At 30.9% G+C, this 22,501-nt stretch overlaps 1 pseudogene across 1 annotated transcript; it reads left to right on the forward strand.

Moving 5' to 3' along the window:
* The first annotated feature begins 4,460 nt into the window (after positions 1 to 4,460).
* On the forward strand, positions 4,461 to 21,915 carry LOC143234014 (hypoxanthine-guanine phosphoribosyltransferase-like; annotated as a pseudogene). Its single transcript, XR_013018472.1, has 8 exons — positions 4,461 to 4,626; positions 5,840 to 5,946; positions 6,544 to 6,726; positions 7,267 to 7,332; positions 8,205 to 8,305; positions 13,837 to 13,883; positions 16,974 to 17,050; positions 20,018 to 21,915. The product of XR_013018472.1 is annotated as a hypoxanthine-guanine phosphoribosyltransferase-like (transcript).
* Positions 21,916 to 22,501: the final 586 nt, after the last annotated feature.

Genomic DNA, 22,501 nt, shown 5'->3' on the forward strand with positions numbered 1-22,501 from the left:
TTCGGCACCTGTAACATCTTGAGTGCCATCAACCATTAATGCAAAGATTTTACTTTACTGCACTTCGTGTGCTGTGTTCCTTAGTATTTGATGGCTGATCATCTCCATTATTTCATTCTGAGCCTGGGGTGATGTGAATGTGGTTTTATTTGACAAGGAGTCCGTCAAATCAAGATCTTCCTCTTCCAGGAGCTTCATTAACTGCAGGAAGATCCCCTCCGTATCAGTATGTCCATGTAATGCTAAACCTTGACGCATTAAGAAACGTAAACTTCTGAATATTTTGGCTAGACTTCTTTTGCATTCTTTCTGCTGCTTCTTTTTTACATCATGTAGCTGGACAGTCACTGGAGTTACATCAAGTGAACCTTCTGGAGATATAGTGAATCTGTGCTGAGAGGAGGATTGGTGTTCGTTGAATTTCTGTTTTCCAGTTGCAAAAACCGGTGGATTTGAAGGTATACCCCGCTGGTGTCTCCAATTTCCCTGTAAAAAGACATCTATTTTTCGCCCTGGCACAATGAAAGCATATGACTTTTTGAGTCTGATTGTCGAAGTGCAGCCATGGAAACTCATTAAACCACTTGCCCTGAAAGTTGATATTTTGATATTTTGCTTTCTGTCGTGGTATTAGTTGTGCGTCTGGATGATATGGCTTTCCACACTGTATCTGTGGAGTGTCAAATTTTCCATTACTGCACAAACTTGTTTCACAACTATCTGGTGGTTCATGATGTGCAATAGTTGCACAAGCACTTTCAAACTCGTTCTCTGATGAACATGGTATTTCCTCTGTATGGCAATTTTCTATTCCTTTGCTTGAGGTTGTTGGGTTATCTGCATCTGCATTGTCACTTGTAGTACTAGTAACTGGCTTGCAGAACTGTCTAATATCGGAAAGTTTTAGATGCTTGCTTGTCATAATTGGAATCTGTTTCCCAGATGACTCAAAAGGCTAAAATACAGTCTTTATTGAAAAACTCTAACGTACAACGAACGAAGATAGAACATAATGGAAGTTGGACTGAACTGTACAATATATTTAAGTCGAACGCGCGAACCTCACAGTGACTACCGAGCCGACTGACCGCCTGGGCATCGCTAGGACAATAATGTGTGCCAGTTACAACACAAGTAATTGCAAGTTTCTCGAAAAATACTTAAACAATACCAAATATATTATATTCCTTTAAAAGCTTATCAAAAGGCAAACACGTTGTAATATAATGTCTATAAGCACATCTATTAAATAAAAACACCTAAACAAAAACTAGCAATACACTTCGAGTAAAGGCTTCAGGCCGTTGAAATCGCTCCTTTTGTGTTCTAATTATACAAGAAAATATAATATTTTTACTATCTATGATAAGAGAATATATTGTTCTTTTACCATAAAGCTCCAGCACTTTATTAGAGAGTGGTGATAATCTGATATTTCATGGATTAATGAGGGCCACAAACACAGGTTTAATGAGCCCTGTTGTAAAATCGAGGCTCAGACTAAAGGGAGCGGAGGGGGGTGATGTGGGGCGCGTCTGGATCCGAGCGGCCCGAACCTGTCGTTAACTGTACACTAAACGTACACTGTGGTCAGCGGCTTCGACAGTTAAGGAGAGTAAGGCGTTCGATAATAAAACCGGCTAGACATGCATAAGAACAAATGGCGTAGGAAAACCGCACAATATACACATAAGATTGATGCAGCTACAAGCTACAAATGGCCTGCCAGATCTAGATCACAGGAGTTTACGCTTGGGAGTAATATTTTCGAATTTCATGCTCTGTTCAATCTGTTGTGATGAAAATTTTACTTTATCTTACACTACGTACAAGACAAAGGTAGATTCTGTGATAGTGCTTGCAAGCCTTGCATGTATACTTAGGCCTACTGACTGATACTTACGAACTATCGCTTAGACCGAAAAGCTTAGAAGCACGCCTATATTAAAGATGTACATTTCTGCTACTAAAAAAAGCCTACATCTAGGCCTAATTATGTAATTCGATTGGTAAGAACACGAGAATCACAAGAACAAACACACAATTTGTAGGCCTGTGATGCAATAAAACAATTCAACAGATTAAACTGTAGGGGGGATGATTGTATGCACCACAACTCCCACCTAAAATGAAGGGGAATGTATCCCCCATCCACCCAGGATCTACGCCCCTGCAGTGTTTAGTCTGTTTTCGTGAAATCCATTGACAATTTTCGGATAGGTCGTCGTTTATAGGGAAAACTTCCTCACTTCGGCCCAACATGGCCAAGTGGTTAAAGCGAATCCTTATTGCACCAAATATGTTCGCTCTTTTAGCTTACATTACAAAGTGTTACCTTTTTGCCTTGAAAAATAAGTTGTTTTTTTACATTGTTAAACTAATTAAATAATGCATATAGAGTTCAAACTATACTTGTTGCAATAAAGCAACAGATAGGTCAAGGTTTCGTGACGAACCTACATCCGGAGAGCTAAGGATAAACGATTTTATCAGTGGAGCATAATCACAGCTTCGGTGATGATTCGGTTAGGGTGTAGGAAGGTGTCCATCTGAACGAGGATGCTAATACTTAATGGCATACTAATGTGCAATTAAACAAAGTTGCAGAATATTTCATGCTTGCAACGAAACCGAATGTTATTCTTCTGAAGGTTGATACCCAGTGTCATGATACAAGGATTGTGAAGGGTTACCTTGGACAAAACACCACGTAGATTATAGACTGATCATCAAAACGACTTGACTTATATCACATACAACACTCTTATGACATTCTTCGGTGAAAAGCACGTTAATGTCTTAAATTACTGAAGAATGCGACGTCAATTCAAATTCGTCAAAAAATATGATCCACGGGCAGAAACTTTATCAATATAGGAATGGTATATTCCTTATCAAATACATATTCTGCCAAATACGACTCTTGAAGTTCAGCTGATTCAGCCGCGTTCTAACTCTAACAACTTTCAGTTTGAGAGTTATAAATATTATCAATGAAACTGGTTCATTAAATATGTTTAGTGTAACATACCATGGTTTTTTATTCAAGTGTTTATTTAGCTGTCGCAAGAAATAAGCTTCAAAGTGATGCTCGGTTAATGTTTTCGAATAGTTTATTTATTATAAGTTACAAAACTAAGAACAAATTAGTGGTGGGTTGTAATGACTACTTGTCTTCCCTCTAGTCTTACACTGCTAATTTAGGGACGGCTAGCGCAGATATCCCTTGAGTAGCTTTGCGCGAAATTCAAAAAACAAAGCAAACAAACAAAGTCATAGTGAAAAGCCGAATTTTTTTTTGCGTCTATGGGCCTGATACCCGAATCTTTAAAGCACCGGCAACGTCTCTGTAAATAATTTTGTTATAAATCCTTGTTTTACTTCTTTTTCGGAACAAAAGCTTAAAGTGATTTATGTTGGTATTAAATTAATAGATAATACTAAATATTTAATCATAAAAAGTCGTGTTAGGCTTTATTTGTGCAAAATGGCCAATTTTACGCTTTCTTCGTAAAAGACAATTCACACAAAGTTAAGTATCTGCAAAAATGTTTAACATGATTAGTATATTTTGAATAGTATGTTTAGGGTAAACTAGGATAGGACATACTTGAAGTAAATCGTAATAAACGTGAACAAAGTTTTCGGACGCTTGGAGTTGTTCGCTATTGCATTTCGTTTAAAATCATTTTCATATTCTGGCACGCCCTTGATTAACAGTTGATTTATTGCATTACCCAATTTTGAAGAAACTTTAAGAGAATAAATCAAGATTTTTTTTGTTCATCCTTTGTATAAGTCTAATGATAAAAATAATTTATTCTAATGAAAGATTACTATTATTATGTAAATAACCACATCGTTTTGTCAGAATTTATGACTGACTTGCCTTCCTTTTTAAATTGTAATTATACAAGCATTAAACAAACTTTTATTAAATATTTAAATAAAACTGTATATGACTGTTGTTTAAGGCGGGCCGGCATGGCCAGGTGGTTAAGGCACTCGACTCATAATCTAAATTAGGGACGGCTAGCGCAGAAAGCCCTCGAGTAGCTTTGCGCAAAATAAGAAAACAACAACAAACAACTGTTACATAGGAATACTCAAATTTCAGAAAGGAATTATTTTGTTGGAGGTGTCCAAAATGTTTATTCATTACTTGGTACAACAAATATGCAACACGCAAAGACGCTTCATAACACTGACAGAGCTTTATTATGCAAAGTCAGTTAAAATGACTCCGTTAAAATAAAATTTTGCACTTGCGACTAAACTGAGAAAATCCTCATAAAATTAAATTATTTTTTTTCACCTGAAGTAAAATAAATCTTACTGTGGACAGTTATAGCTTGTAATACTAGAGCGTAAAATGAGCCCACGCTTTATTGTGTCAGTGGCGCTGTTATCGGAGAAAATTTCACCGGAAAAATGAAATGTTGGTGATGAGTGAGAGCCGTTGTCGTGGTAAACTAATAATTGAGTCGTTTTTATAACTTTCACTGGGTTTCAGGAATTTGTGGAAGTTATCATCCAGTCAGTATACATAATACTGGACAAGTGTGGGTTTGATAAACTGTCAATTTCAAGCACGTGGTCGAGATGTCGAAAGAAACATTCATCGTGGTAAGAACTTAAGAAGTTTGTTAAAAAGTTAAAGCCAATAAAATTAATTACATACGCAATTTTTTTCTGTTGTATTTCTTACATATATACAAGGCGTAAGGTCTTGGTTGAATAACGGCGGTCTAATGGTATTTTTATAGTTTTACATAGTTACTGCTGATTTTAGAAACTGTGTGTTAAATAATAAGAGCAATTCTCGGTTATCCAAATCCCATTTGGCAATGTTATAAAATTACCGATAACACAACTGGATTCATACACACCCGCACACACACCAGTAAGGCAGAGTCCACGTCTGCATTGGTCATACTTATTTATTTTGCTGACTATATTTCGCTGCTATGGAATTGATGCAATTGATCGAGCAAATTAAATTGCCACGAATGAAAGTGTTTATGAGTTTCCGAAACAACTCGTATCTCACGCAGCGTTGCTTCAACATGCCCTAGGTGCAACCGCGTTCATGTGACGCCAGTACCCGGCAAAAGACGCACTTGACGTTTGATGCACTACTGCAACAAATTTTATAATGGTACATTGTACCACATTAATAATAATAAATATTTTCAATATGGAGGTTAGTTATCTGGTTTCTACCACTAAAGAACAAGAAAGAGCAGTTTTTAATCGAGTTCTCTAACGATAAGGCCGTGAACCGTGATAAATTTAGGGATCTTGATAACCGGGGATTGCTATAATAGTCACCATAGCAACAATTAGCACGTCGCGTTAACTTTATGTGGAAATTTTTATTGGATATTAGTTTTAAGATGCAAAACACATTTTTATAGAAAGTGAATGACTACTTGATTACCTCCACGAGAACGTGAAAAAAGGAAAATTATTATTGCTAGTAATGACTAAAACCAGTGGTTTATTCAAAAGAAGTTACTTATTGAAATACACAAATCTTATTGAAAATACAATTTCTTTTTCAATTTTTTAAGCTAGTTAATAAAACAAGTACGTATAAATTATTTAAAAACCATAAAAATGTGTCGCATACACTTGAAGAAAACGAAAAACTTGTTACACATGGATTTAACATTTGTTTATATTATTAAAATTAAGTGTATTAATCTTCAAGTTATGTAACACATTTTTGTGGCTTGTGAATTCCTTACATTTTACATACTTAAACAGTAACGACTTTTATATCATTCATCACTGAAACTTTGGAAACATTTATAAATTCTTTTTTTTTTTTACATAGATTCCTGATGACTTTAATGGATTTAATCTTCATTCTTTCTGTATCCCAAAACATTATGAAGATTCTCTAGAGACAGTGATAATACCGCATGGAATCATTCATGACAGGTATGCTTATCAGTATGTTTGTTTTGTTTTCACTTTCATAAATAATGATCATCTATAGCTTTAAAATTTCCATAAAATATTTTTAAAATTGAAAACTTAGGCTATCACAAACTGTGACAGGTGCTCATTCAATTATAAAAAAATTAGAAAAGTATAGTATTGGAACCTGTGGAAAAAAAACTACAACTTGTAGAAGGAGGAGACTATTTATATTTAGTTTTGTTCTGTGTCAAGATCTTTAAGCTTTTGATGCATGTAAATAAACACTTTCAAGTCCCTTTCAGTTCACTTAGTAAATTTCAGTATGTTACAAGATAACCTCTGAAGCAGACTTGAAACTTTCAGATTATAAGTTTGCATACAACAAGTGAAAATCAGAAGCATGATTAACAATCCAAAACATAACACTTCATTGTAATGTCAAAACTCTGATGTATTTTTGCTATTACTTATTTTTTTCCCTAAGTGTATTTTTATACCTAGAGATCTATCCTGAAGTTGTGCAATGAGTAATAAATATCTACACAAGAACTAGTGGCAAGTGTAATCAGAATGCTGTTTTCAGAAATCATTTGTTGTTGTTTTTGTCTTTTTTAGAATTGAACGACTGGCAAAAGATATTTCTTTTGAAATTGGGCAAGAGCCTTTAGTAGCCCTTTGTGTTCTTAAAGGTGGTTACAAGTTTTTACTGACTTGTTAGACAAAGTGAATCTATACAACCAATATTCTTCATGTTCAGTCCCAATTGCTCTGGATTTTATTCAGCTTAAAAGTTATGAGGTAACTTGTGTTTGATGTTGTATTTGTACATTATCTGTTTGTTATTTGATTTAAAGGAAACACAGTTATATGTTATTAGATTAAGAGTATTGATCAAATAAATATTGCTATATATTTGACCCCTATTTGAACATTTTAAATTAATGCATTGTGATTGTAATAAATTTATTGTAGTTAAAATGGATCCACTTAAATTAAATTTAAATTATGTATTCTTGAGTTAAACTTGGTTCATGTAGATTTATATGCTGGCATATGTGTTGATATGCAGTTTTTTCTAATCTGGATTTTTTTTTTTAACTTTTAAAAATTTTATATAGAAGTATACAGTCTAGAAAACATGTCTTTTTATATCTGTGTATCTATATATGTTTGCTTTTTTAGTGTTTTGAGTAACCTTAATGATGCAATAATGTGTTGATTTCCATACAAAATCAGCTAAAATATACTTGAGAAATCATATACAAGCTGTAGCATCTTTTTTTTTTTTTACATTTATGTCATCAGTTTTTTTTATTTTGACTGCTAATGGATATATAGGATGACAAGTCTACTGGTGTAGTTCAAGTTATTGGAATTCAAGATTTATGGACATTGAAAGGAAAGGTTAGTTTAATATTTTGTATTTGTCTTAATAAATTTAATGTTTTAGGATAATGTTTTTAATATAAAAATTTAGAATACATGATGAGCAGATTAATTAACTAGTTGCACTTGTGGGATCAGTTCAGTAAGAATATGGAAATTATTGGAATGGATGGTTTACACTGAAGTAGGAATGGGCCTGGTATGTTTACAGCTATTAACTCAGCTGTGAGGGAAGTTTTAAACTACAAGTAGATAATGGTGAGAGTAAGGAAAAATGAAACAAAATTGAGATGTAGATTAAAGTTTAACATAGGAAATCAGTATAAGAATAGGCTTAATTTTTACAATTACAGTGCTAGAAATATAAGAAATAAAATAGATGACTTCAGGGAACTGGTAAGTATCCAAGATTTTGATATAATGGGAATAACTGAACTGTGGTTAAATGTAGACAATTTTGATGACAGAAATTTCTTTGAAGTACATGGTTATAGGTTATTTATTACGGACAGGGTAGTAAATAGTTTTAGTTTGGCTTAGAGGATGGGACAGCCAAGATGGTTTCTTGTTGTCCCTAAACTTTAGGTTGCTATTAATTTGAGCTGTGTTGATGTTTAAACAGCTTAATATATATATATATTTTTTGCATCTTTTTAATAAATCTCAGTGGAATGTATGAAATTGTACATGTTTGTCTAAGAAACATTTCTAATTGTCTTAAGTTAGTAACTAAGTTTAGTTCCTTAGTTTTTAAATTGTGCATGTTGTATATATTCATGAGAGGTTTAATTGTCTGTATTACTTTTTTGGTGTTAATTATATAAACTACAACTGGAGATGTAGAACATGTTTAAAAAACAGTTGCAAAAAATTGTTAATTTTATTTATAGAATGTGTTGGTAGTAGAAGACATTATAGATACTGGCCAAACCATGATGAAACTCCTTAAACTGCTTGAAACTTACCAACCCAAAACTGTGAAGGTAGCCAGGTAAAGGCTAGATTTTTTTAACACTAAATTGCTGTAGAAAAAAAAAAGAGCAATGGGTTATATTTACCAAATTTTAAATCAATGTTGGGCCATACCATTATAAATATATTACTGTAATGGCTTTCATGATAATGCAATATCTTAACTTTTCCAGAAATTTAAACATGTTTGATTGTGAAAAACTTTTATATTTCCATTATTAAGATATATGTGTATCTGTCTGTCTGTTTGTGTGTATTTGAAGTACCATTTCATACTTAGAACATTACCACATCTATTTTTTTTCAATTTATTTGGCATTTGTATTTATTGAAAATCTGGTGGTTGAAATACCTGTGCTAGAAATCAGTGTTAAAAGTTAATAGTAATACTGTATTATTGGTTTCAATAGTTAGTCCTACCATATGAAGAAAAAAAACACACACACACACACACACACACACACATATATATACAGCAATGTATATATTGCTGAATTTTTAAAAAAAAATATAGCCAAGGAAAAACTTGTAAAGATGCAGACCCATCATTTTAAGTCCACATTTGGCAATTAGGCATAGTATGTGATGTGATAATGTAATATTGCATGACACATTATATCATTATGATGAAGTGTGCAGTTGTTTGGTGAGTCATCTCAGTATGACATTAACCCAAAGATAGTATAAGATGAAATGAGGAACTGTTTGACATCAAGTTGCATTATTATTATTGTGCATGTAATCATATGCAGTCATTCCAATACGATCTTAGCCCAAGGACGCTGTATATTATGTCATTAAGTTGGTACTATTACATATTATAATTTATCTCGGACGAGTCACTGATTTGTTTTGTCATGTACAATATGTATTATGATTTTAAATAGCAAGAAATTTTAATTTAAAAGTTAACTAAATGTTAATATGTATCAAATTTATGACACTTGCCAACAAGATTGATATACAGTTTTCTTTTTTAACATGAATATATTTTAATATATGAATAACAACACAGCTTATAGTAATTGTTATTACAAATAGTTATTATAAACAATGGTTTATATGCAAGAGTTTTACAAACTTAGAAACAATACTGTGTCTTATATCTGGTCTGGAATTGGATCTTTTATCGACATTTACAGAGAGTGAATCAGTTCTTTGTTGATACACCTGCACACTTCTCTTGACAGCTAGCTAGCGTGAAGCACACATAAGCTTTCACCAATGACAGTATCTAATGTCCTTGTAAAAATGCTAACATCTAAAGTTAATTCACTGAAGTCAAACAGTTTGTAATGTTCAAAACCTATAATTGTTCTTGCCAAACCCTGTAGTGTTCCAATTATTAAGTGTTAATTCCAATTATAGCTTCTGAGGCTTGTAGCATACTAACTGTAGTAACCAACAATATTAATACTATAACTATCTCTTTGTCCATAAATTTATAAACTTTCAGGCAAGATTCTACAAAGTTCACCTGGCGACAATACTTACAATCACTAGTATTTTACATACATCATACAGTATTGATTCTTATGTTCAAAAATCTTCTACAAATTTAGAGAATAAGTGAGACTTGTACAATACACATTTAACAATATATGTTTCATGCAATTAAACTGAAGCAAATGTAGATATTAAAATAAATGTATAACAGTAAATTTGTTACAGTACATCTAACCATGTAATAATGCATTCCACTCTAATCTTAGTCAAATGACTCTGTACAATATAATGAGGTCATTAAGGTAGTGTGTGTTCTCTTGTAACAAACCATTCCCCTATATCTTTAGCCCAGGGACATTGTACTCTTAAGGTGGTGCATGTCTTAGCTTTCAAAAGAAAATGAAGTCTTTCTGCAAATGTGTTTATAATTGTATAATAACTGATAACAAGCTGAACCCATTAATTTAATTTATATTGGTAATTGAAATCTTTGTATGTAATGTGACTTAGTCTTGAAAGTTAAAAATCATTACATAATCATCAATTGGCCATTCAAAATGTAAGTAAGCATAATGTACATATTGTTTTTAAGCAGTTTTGATTCAGAAATACGTTTTGTATTGAATTATTTTCAGACATTTTATGTGTTACAGAATGTTTAGTCTGCATATCGTTTCTAAACAAGGTGGACGTAATTCGTGACTCTGTAAAATGTGGCATGTAAACTACTTCTGCTTCTAGCTGACCCCTTTATAAGAAGGGATCAGGTCATGGCTTGATTGATGATGACATATTAACCTTATGTTCCTGAGTGAACCTCTGACCTGTCACAGGTTGGATTAATTAGGAATTTGTAAATTTAACTTTTTCATTGCCCATAGTCTTCTGAATTTCCTAACATTATAGCACCCTCAGGATTATCGTGAACTGCACGTCTGACCTAACGACTGCAGCCCAAGGTGTCTAAAACTCAGTGTGTAAGATTGAAGATATGTACATCTTCTGTACCATCTGCTGATGATTTAAAGTGCACTTACCATAGTGATAGAAATTAAATTCTGGAAGAATCCTGAAGAAATACCTTTTCAAACACCTAAACAGCCTGCACATTATGCAAGATTACCAGACTGTAAATATTGTACATATCCTTCAATATTATATAAACTGTGCCTTTTTATTTAAATTTTTTTTTCTTACTTATCAATTTCTTTGCATTTAGTTCCAAATTGTAATTAGTTTAATCTGTGTTTCATTTTTGTCTGTATTGTTTAAATTTTGTTTGTATGTTATACATATGGTACATTTTAATATATGTAACTTTTGTAGGTTGTGGAATATCAGTTGTGTCACCAGTTTTAATTTTGATTGTTTATAACAACTCTGTTTGTACTGAATATTTAAATTTAATTAAATGTTAATATGTATCAAATTTATAATAATTGCCAACAAGGTTTATATACAGTTTTATTTTTTAACATAAATATATTTTAATATACAAACAAAAAATAATTTATAATAACAGTTAAACCATAATTTGTAATAACTACTAGTAATATGTATAAGAGTTATACAAACTTGCAAACAAAACTGAGTTTTATATCCAGTCTAGAACTGAATATTTTATTGACAATCCAGGTTCATTAAAAGCAAATTAATTCTGAGTTGATATTGTCACACACTTAAGCTGACTTTTAACCAAAGATGAAATTTAATTTTCTCATAGAAATGCTGATGTCTGAAGTAATTTACTGAAGTTGAATAGTTTGTAATGTTCAAAATTTATAAATATTCTACAAATTCTGTAGATTTTCTGATTAATTGGAGTTAATCACAATTATGTCTTTCTTGGTCTACAGCTTACCAATAATAATACTCATATACTTGTCTCTTGGTGCATCAGTTTTTATATACCAATAACGCAAGTTTCTTGAATTTTCAACAATGATTGATCACACTAGCATTTTCTTAAAACAAGTATTGTTGATTCTTACAGTTAAAAATTTACAAATTTCAAGAACAACTGGGACTTGTGCAATACATAGTCAAGAATATATGTCACATGCGAAAAAAGAAAACTATACAGAAACAAGCATAGGCACCAAAATAAATGTACAATGATAAATCCATTACATATACCATTGGTTTTTGGTATACAACAATTTAGTTTTTTGTCTGAATTTAAATTAAAAATTGGAATTATCTTTGTAATGTGCAGACATAAATTTAAAATATTATTAATTATTCTCCTAACCCTACAGGCCTGTTAGTTTAGATACTTTTGAATAAACTTATGGTGTCCTTGTTAATTTTGTTTGTGCTTTTCTTTGCTGTCTGTGTTTGATTTATTCTGTGTTATCTGGCTGCAAACAGTGAAAGATGATAAAAATGTGTGATATCTTGAGCTCATGTACTCACATTTCTCCTTCTTTCTTTTCTTTTTAACCATGTGAAGTTGGAAAAATTAAGGTTAACCTGAACAGACAAGTATACCCCAATGTAATTTATGTCTTATTTCTGCTAGTACCTCAGAAAAACCTGGGCATGTTACATTCTGACCCACCATATAATTTCTTCCCTGATGATGAATATGTGTTTTATGTCTGCTTTTATTTAAAGTATATTTTTTAATGTATTTATATACATGTATTATTTTGTTTCCTTCCATACAAAAATTAAACCTAAACATATACATACACACAAGTTCTGGTTTTCAGTCATGCTAAACATAACTAGTTCTAAAACCGTGTTGTATAGAAAATGAATGTTAAAATAAATTTTATACTTAGCAAATAACAGCCACCTTTAAAGTTTAGTGCCTACTCCATTTTCAGTGATTTTTCATGTTAATATTTGTTAGAAAGTTAAAAATTAAGTCAAATAGGTATATGTTTGACATTAGTTATGATAAGTTTATGGATGTTTTTGTTGTGTTATCTATAAATTTTGAACAATATTTCATTAGTATGGTATTTTCTTAATATTTCTTGAGTATAAACATATTGTCTAAATTTATTACTTTTCCATACAGTTGACTTAAGTCAGGGAAGCAGCATTGACTTTTTTCTTACATTACTCATCTCCCAATATAAATTGATTAAATTGAAAGAGCTAATACATTGTAGCTTAAACCATAATGAAAAACTTCATTTTGGATTTGCTTTTGTGTGGATTACTGGGAATTAGAGGATTTGGTTCAGATATTTAAAATTTTGTACTTAATGTGAATTATTTTAGAAATTTCTTGGATAGATATATAAATGTGTATATGAAGGACTATATCAAAGATTATGAGAAGAAGTGATATCATTTGGCTGATCTGCCTTTTTTTAACATCTTATTTTTCTTAAGTGAGTACAAGGTTAGAAAAATGAGCCATGAATTTAGACTCATTACGTCAGTTATTGCAAATTTAAATCACCAGAAAACTCAGCTTAGCAGAGCAGTATTAGATTTGTGTAAAACTATTCATTCTTTTTGTGAGAAGAATATTGCTTTCAAATATGTGTTTACAAGATGTATGTCATTTGGAAAAATGTTCTCTCATAAATTTAAAGTTGTTTCATTTGTGAGTGATATAAATTCTTAGTCTGTGTGATAGAAGGGTTTCTTTCATGGATAAAGAGTTTTGATTTGAGTAAAATTTTCAACTTGTTATACAAAATATACTGCATGCTGTGATAAAAATATTTTGTTCAACATGTTATCATCAGATAGGTGTGTTTGGTTATGGGCAGCATGAATTATTTGCACAAGTTGTATCTGTGTTCAACTATTTAGTATGTTTATAGAATTAAAGCTCTCATGGACATTAAAAAATTAATAAAAGTTAAGTATAATATATACAGGTGAATGTTATATTAACAAGTAAAAAAAGTAATATGCAAACATATAGCATATAAGTTTTATATTATAGAAACCTTATCCACTGGTGCACATGCATCTAATTTCCAATCTGTTAAGTATTTCTACCATAAATGTTCATAATGATTTAAAGTTTCATTTGAAATATAGTATATATATATATATATATATATATGTGTGTGTGTGTGTGTGTGTGTGTGTATGTATGGATGTACACTGGTCCTTATTAGGTTTTTTTTTTAGTTTAGTGGTTAAGAGAACAGAGCACTCATCAGGATATAGACCTGACTGTGAGTAATTGCTTTTCTTTATCATTTCTGAAAATATTCTAATTCATATTAATTTTCTTCTCCTTTGTTTGAATGTTTTTTAATTATACCTAATTTTTGTATATGTTGCTCCTTCCAAATAGGAAGCCCCCCAGTAGCACAGTGGCATGCCTATGGACTTGCATGCTAGAACCTAGGTTTTGATACCTATAGTGGGCAGAGCCCAGCTAGCATATTGTGTAGCTTTGTGCTTAATTTCAAACAAATAAACAATCCAAAGAAAGCTAAAGACAAAACATTGAACAAGTATTAAAATAAGCTTTTCTGGACATATTGATTCTTATTTTTTATTACCAAAAACGTATGGCTGTTTTCTTGTATACTCCTATTAATTAGTGATCAAAAATATAATTTTTTTCAGTTCTTATGTGATCTTAATACTTTGTCATTGTAAATTTTAGTATTAGCATATCTATCAACCAACTAATTGCTTATAAAGATTTTTTATAATCTATTGAAATAAAGAACTATTGGGCATTAGTTCAATTAATCATTTTTTAACTGATCATTTTCATTTCTCCAGTACTGGTATTTGTGACACTGAAGTCACAATTGTGTACATTTTACTGTTGTGTCATCATTACGATTGTGAGTAACAGCACAGTTTTAGAAATTTGTTTTCTAAGAGTTTATCCCTGCCATTGGATGGTGTCTCAGGTGATGGTGACACTGTCCAACTTGATTATGTTTTCAGCTTTTTAAGGGGTATAGGCCCTTTTAATTCTATTTAAGTTTCTTTTCTATCTGATTATCATTTAGGTTTTAGCTTGATATTCTTTAATTTTTTATAGTCTTTAACTTCTGATGTTTTTGCTGATTGTTTGGTTCAAATAGCCCAGTCGCTTTATGCCAACAAAATTCCAAACAATAATTCAATTAATCATAATTGAGAAAAATGAAAATTATTACACCCTGTATTCAACAGTAATTAAAAACATTATCTTTTTCTATAACTGAGAAAAATAAGTATTATAACTTATTTGTGTGAATTTATTGAACTGTGCTTTATTCGTCTTTTAACACTGACCCACCAGTTGTGTTTGTACATTAAGTTTCAATTTATGCACAAGTTACCCAAGCAGAAAATTTCCAAATTATTTTTCCCATACTGTAAATTAATATTTACTCCAAGAAACACATAGCAATTGCTCTAAGACTGAAATCAAAGCTAATATACATTTTTTTTTGCACACTTCTAAAGAAAGGTACAATTTAAAATAAAATAAAAATTGGTATATTGATAAACATTTTATTTGGTATATGCAGCACAGATATTTTTATTAGAATGGTGAGAGTTAACCACATTTTTGAGATACATTTGTGAGCACATTTTTCCTCCAAGTAGTGAAGTCAAAAGTTAAGTTCTGTACAGGTCCATTTTTTACTACTATTTGTCAATGAATGAAATAAAATGTACTGGATTGCAGTAAGATCAAATTCAATTCATAAGGAAATCTGTCATCCCTTTATAAGATAAGCTTTAAAACAAATGAATGGTCTTTAGATGGGAAAAATATTTCTAAGCATTTCAACAAATATAATTAATAAACCTCTGAAAAATAAGTAGAAATCTTAATTTTTTGATGTTAAAATTTTGAAATCCATACAGGAAATAAAATTTTAACTGTTAATTTTCAGCTAAAATATAAAGTACATGTGTACACATGTATGTGTGTGTGTGTGTGTGTGTGTATATATTAATGTATCTTAGGACGGCTGGTTTGGGCATAAACACTTACTAATAAAGCAGAGAACAACATTTCAACCCTCTTAAGTGACCTAAGAAGGTTGTAATGTTGTTCTCTGCTTTATTAGTAAGTGTTAATGCCCATACCAGCCATCCTGAGATACATGTTTATATATATATTAGTATTTTCATTATACCTGTTGTCTAGATGGTATTTAAATAGAACAAAATGTATTTGAAATACATTTATGTAATGAAGCGTAGTTGCAATGATAAAATTTCTATACTACAAACATTTTTATTGCATTCAAGTTTAAGCTTCTAAAGAGTGATAATATTTTAATAAACACTGATAATCACTTGTAATTTGTAGTGATAATTTAATTTTGCAGCCTACAGAAATGCTTTACAAGTAATTACAGTGTATCGTTCCTGTAGAAATCACATTGTAACTTCAAGAGTTAATGTACAAGTTAGTTTAAAGCAATCTTTTCTAATGTGTGTATCACATGTTAATGTGCAGTGTGCTGCAAAATAATTCCATTTTCCTGTATCCATTTAAAAAAACAAACAATGACAATAAAATATGTTAGAATGTAATAATACAATTGTATGTCATTTTATATACTATAGGCTGCTTTTCATGTGTTTGTGTGTGAGGCTTCATTTTCACTTTACTGTGGGCATTGCAGTTAGTGGTGTGCTACAGTTTCTTTTTTTTGTAGTTTCCACATGTGCCTTTGAAGAAAAATATTTGGGAAGCACTCATTTAGGGAATAGTAGTATATAATTTAGTTTTTTTTTTACTTTTATAAGATTCCAATCTGCACAGACATTAGATATGCTCAGTCATACTTATGAAAACAGTTTACAGCACACAACACTTTCTGACAAGTTTTAAGCATTTCTGTATGTTTGATGTAATGAAATATAACAAGTAGAAAAAAACAATTGTAACCACAAATGCTATATGAAACACTTGTCCTTGCTTCTGTGTGGGATGAAAGAGTTGAAAGAGTCAAGTATAAGCCAGATGAACTGACTAGATAATCTAAGAATTGTATCATCACTTTTCCTTTCATTAGCACTTGATACTTAAGTAATAAACAGAAACCCCCAAATTGTAAGTGAACTGGCAAAGGAACATCCCTAAACATTTATTATAAAGACCTAAATAAACTCTATTTGTCTTAGCATTATACCCATTACTTTTGATATAAAAAAAACAAACAAAAAACTTAGCCTACACATATATAGAGGAATAACCAACCATATGATCTTAATTATATTGTTTCTTTGAAAAGTAAAGTAACTTTTACTGTATATATATATTTTGTTGTCTTTTTTTTTTTTTTTTCTAATAGACTGTGGGTTTGAAGTCCCAGCCAAGTTTATTGTGGGATATTCTATTGACTATAATGAGCATTTTAGGGACCTCAATGTAAGTATAATGTCTTTTTGTTGTTTTTTTTATGTAAATTGTTTTTGGGATGAAGTTAAATGAATATTGATGAATGCAGTTGTGTTGTGAACTGTACTTTTATCATTGTAAGTATTGTTTTGAACTAAAATGCAATTTGTGTAATAATTTTACAAGTGTTGACCATGAGCTTGGATTTAAGATAATGGTCAAATGGCAGACTTTCCATAGAAGTGGACTTTTACTGAAAATCATGATTTTAATTTTTTTTAGGAAATGTTCCTCGTGTTCAGTCATACTAGAAGCATTTTGAATTTCCGTATGATATGTCATCTACGTTAAAAATGCAAGACATTTTAGCTTCTGGATTGGTTTGTCATCCATTTTAAAAAAAAGGGAATAAATAGATTGATTTGTACACATGAATAACTAATCCACATTGCAGGTTTACAGATGACAACTATCAGAAAATTAGCTTCAAATTATATAAATGCTTTACATTAATATTACTTTCAAGAAGATTTGTCAGGCCACTGTAACAAAATGTCTTCTTTTGATAATGATAAAGACTCAAAAAATGGTTTTTGATAATTTCAGTCTTTAGACATTGTTCTAGTATAAAGGAGTAATCATGATATGTTAGGTAAATTTACCAGTGTAGTGGTTTGTCATTACATCTATGAGTCATGGTTCAACTTGGAACATGTTTAGGAAGTGTATATTTAGTTGTTTGTGAATTCCTAGCCATTTTACATTGTAATGCAATCATATGACCTTAAGGATTTATGGCATTTTCAAAAGAAGCACATTCATATAGTAACATTATCAAATAATGTTGAGCTAAAAGACATAACATCTTTAGAAAAGAGACAAAGAAGTGAAGAAAAAACATAGTGCTTAGGGCAGTAACAAGCCCAAAATCCCACACACACCAATCTGAGACAAAGTGTAGGTTCTGGTTACAAATAAAAAACCCTCCATCTCAGTAAGCCATGTGATAAAGCTATTCATACTCACTGGTCCTGTTAAAAACATAATAAATTACAATTTAAATAACTGAAGACTGACAATGCCAAAACTTTCCAGCCTGCAGCTGTACTTTAAACTCAATGGATGTCTTTATAAGAGAGGCAGGTAATAAATTTGGAATGCAAGAAATCCTCTGTTGTATTACTGATATGAAATTCCTTGATAAAACTGTGATGGCCTTTTGTGCTTTTGGTCTGTTTAAGCATGATCTTGAAATGCTATGGTCATGTAAAGTGTCTAGGGTCTATGGAAACTTCATATTCCTTTGGAAAAGCTTAAGATAGCAAACAGCAGTGTTCAGTACAGTTTTCTGATAACTATATGTAATCATATATCTTGATTTATAATGTCTGTTAACATTTAACTTGTTCTTATTAATTCATATCATTTAAATTAAGTATAACTTAATCAAGCAGTTGAAAGTGTAAATATAACTTTCAAAACACAAAGCCTATAAAGAAGTATTTTGCAGTAACAAAAGCACTTTTCAAGTAAACTATGTTTTGCCATATTATCGTCTATTCCATGAGACTTAGAGCTTACCACCTAACAAGACATTTTTTGTTGCTAATGAATTACCTCAACTAGAATGAATTGATTTTTCAGAAAAAAATGAAATAGAAAGTCTATAATCTGAGTGCTTTCAAAAGGTGGACCTTTCTTCTTCAGGAGCAAACTGAGAGTCTTCAGAATTATCTTTATATCTTAATGGTTCTTAGTAGTCTTATGGTTAAGTAATGTTAATGGTTCTTAGTAATTTTATGGTTAATTAATGTTGATGGTTCCTAGTAGTTTTATGGTTAATTAATGTTAATGGTTCTTAGTAGTTTTATGGTTAATTAATGCATTATCTCCCTCTGCATTTTACTTTGCCTTAAATTTTGTTCATTCAGAAATTTAAAATCATTGGATTGTTTCTATCATTATCTGTATACTTCCCACCATTTGGTGCATTTTTAACCAAGTAATTAACAAATAAAGAACATTTTTCTTGAGGTAATTAAGGATTCATTTGGTAAGTATTTAATTGACTATGTTGTTCTTTTAGACCTCCAGAACATCAATATTAATTTTGTGCTGTTTCTAGACATGTTTAAAAAGTATTTATGTTTTTGCCCTACTGCGTGTGCTCTCTAGCCAGCTTAATTTCCTTTTCTAACTTGCTCGAAAAGTTGGTTATGTAATGGGTTACTTCATCTCTCCCCTTTCCTCCTACTAGACTACTGAACAGAGAACTTTCTACTTCTAAAACTATTCCACTTGGAAGATGTGGACAGATTTATGAATGAAAATCTTAAAAACATTTTCTATGTTATGCACTTCTATTACATTATAAACTTCTATTTATACTGATTCCATCTTACTGTGATATCTCTCTGCGATGGCCTTAGTTCATTGTCCAGCCAGAGGTACATTAGTACATTTCAAATGTACATTTTTAAAGTAAAAAGGAAAAGAAAATGTTAATTATCATTGAACAAATCAAGTTCATTTCTTCATTTCCTCCACTCCCGGGTAGGCTTGGCATGGCCAGGTGGGTTAAGGTGTTCGACTCATAATCCTATGGTCATGGGTTTGAATCCCTGCTGCACCAACCATGCCTGCCCTTTCAGCCATGGGGGCATTATAATGTGATGATCAATCCCACTATTCATTGGTAAAAGAGTATCCCAAGAGTTGGCGGTGGGTGGTGATGACTAGCTGCCTTCCCTTTCTGGTCTTACACTGCAAAATTAGGGATGGCTAGTGCAGATAACCCTCGTGTAGCTTTGGGTGAAATTTAAAAAAAAAAAAAAATCATTCTTTGGCATGTTTTTCATATCTTGTACATTGATATTGTAATATTCTTTTGAACATGAATACAAGTCTTTATTTAATTATATTATTTTTGTGTTTCACAAAAGATTTGTTTGAGGTAAACATGCTTATGAAATAGATCATTTGTTTTTTCTTTTACAGCATATTTGTGTAATTAATGATTATGGAAAAAAGAAATATGGATCAGCAGCTGTCAAGAACAATCTAAGATACAGTGTTTGAAGATAAAACCAGTGATGCTATAAATGTATTAGATGAATAATAGTATTACATAATTATGGCTTTGTGAATTGTTTTAAAATTTAAATATGTAAGTGAGCATTCTAGATATTCAGGAGCAAAAACAGTATACTGGTAAAAATGTTGATCTTTGTTTCATTTTTAGAAGCAGATCAGCAAAAAGTGGAAAAAAATAATATGTTGCATCTTGAATATTTGCAAAACACCAAAATCAAAAAATAATAATGCATTTTGATAAATGTGTGGCAAAGAATTAGTCAAATTTGCTTTTCTGCATCCATATTAATTTAAGTTATATATAGAAATGCTTATGTCAGAAAGTAAGATATTGTATATAAGAACACTTACAGAGCACTTGTAAATCATTAGAATGTGTATCTGTTTCAGTTTACACTTTGAAACATACCAAACTACTAAGCAAAATGCTAATGTACACCAAAGGAGTTAGGCTAAAATGTCTTCTGTTTTTTGTTGTTTTTTTCATGTTAACGAATAAAGCTAAATTTAAACTCTTGCATGTATATAATGATTGCAGGCAAGTACTTTTTATTAGCTTCATTCTCATTTGAATATAAATTGCAAATCATAAAATGGAATGTTTTTCTCATAAATGAAGGAACATGGTTTTTTGCAACATAAACTTAGCATTTTCAAGTGCAAGACTGAGAAAATTATGTGTATCACACACATATTACAACTTGCTTGTAAGAATCAATCAGTGAGAAGTGATTATTTGATGGGACACAGTCATTCACTTCATCTGTGTGTAGATCCAGTTTTTAAACATGTTAGAAATCTAGGATATTTATTGATGTTGAAGTTTTCATATTCTATTTGAAGTCGCTTATGATTTTTCTGATTGCAGGGTTTATTATTATGTAAGTTTGTGTTTTCATAAAATTTCCATGATTAAAAAATGTCTAGGAACAAGGAATGGTTTTTAACAAGTGATCACCTAAATTTCATGTTGACATCTAGTTTGTATTTTTTACACAATGAACCCAAGATTTATTTTATCCAAAAAAGCAAGACCCATATAAAGAAACAAAGTGCAAGGTACAGTGCCACTGAAATCTATGTCACATATGTTGTTCTTTTTTTTTCACAAGTGTTAAGAATATGTTTTACATGTCACAATGATTGTTTTAACTATTAAGTATGGACTTATTTAATAGTAGAGATTAACAAGTCCATCCATGATGATGAGAAACCCACTTTGAGTAAAAATGTTTTCTAAAGATGGTTGGTTGGATATTAAAACTTTAGTTAAAATGAAGTACAAAACAACATTTTGATCTTCTTAGGTTAACAAAGAGAGTTTGCAACAGAATACAGAGATCAATAAGGTTTCCAAATAATTTATACATTAAAGAAAAACAAGAAAAAACTCCCTATTAAATACCTAAGTAGAAACTGACCATTCAAAGTTTTGGTTACAAGATAGTAAGTGGATATATACTAATAATATGCTAAACAGATTGCAACATTTTGGTATAATGAATCAATAATTTATAAATCAGTAACTTTTTCATTTGTTGTCTACCTGTTCATATCAGTAGGGCTTAGATGGTTTGGACCATCAGTACAAGATTTCTCCAATGAACTTGACTGGTTCATGGGCATCCATATTTTATATTCCAATTAATATGACTCCAGGGGCTCGGGAGTATCTCTGCAGACTTACAATGTTAGAAACCTGGTTTCAATACCTGTGGTGGGCAGAGCACAGATAGCCTATTATTTAGTTTTGTACTCAATTGCAAACAACAATCAATAAATGTATAAAGATTTTTTACAAATGGTAAACATCCTGCATATACTTAAGTATCTTTCAACACAACAGATGATGCTACATATTGAATATACATGCATAGTTTCTAAAGATAAAGTATATATTTTATAAAGGTATAACCAAAAAAAGTAGACAAACAAAAGTGTTATAAAGTTATATATTTTAAAATGTAGGGATCCTGCTACAAAATTAATAAAACAAGAATTAAAATCATAATCACAGATTTCTAAAATTTAATATTTACTTTGGCAGCTTTATAACTTATCTGTAGAACAAAATAAAGATTACATTTTATGAATTTGTAATTGTGGTTTTAATTATTGTAAAAGTTATAGCTATCAGGATTATATGGCTACACCAAAAGTTTATAGATGTTGCGTTTGATCCATGAACGTGTAAAAACTGAACAAATAAATTGGAAAAAAAAAATTTTAACAGAAGGTAGGGATTATCTGTAGAATTGGTTTAAGTACTATCCAAAACAAAATAAATGCTGCAATAGAAAAGTAGACAAATAAAGTTTTACTAGTTGGATAAATTTTAAAGTAGGGATTGAAAGAACTATTACATATTATTGTTATCAGAAAATAAAA

Source organism: Tachypleus tridentatus, chromosome 12, assembly GCF_004210375.1.
Source record: "Tachypleus tridentatus isolate NWPU-2018 chromosome 12, ASM421037v1, whole genome shotgun sequence".
NCBI classification, from domain to species: domain Eukaryota; kingdom Metazoa; phylum Arthropoda; class Merostomata; order Xiphosura; family Limulidae; genus Tachypleus; species Tachypleus tridentatus.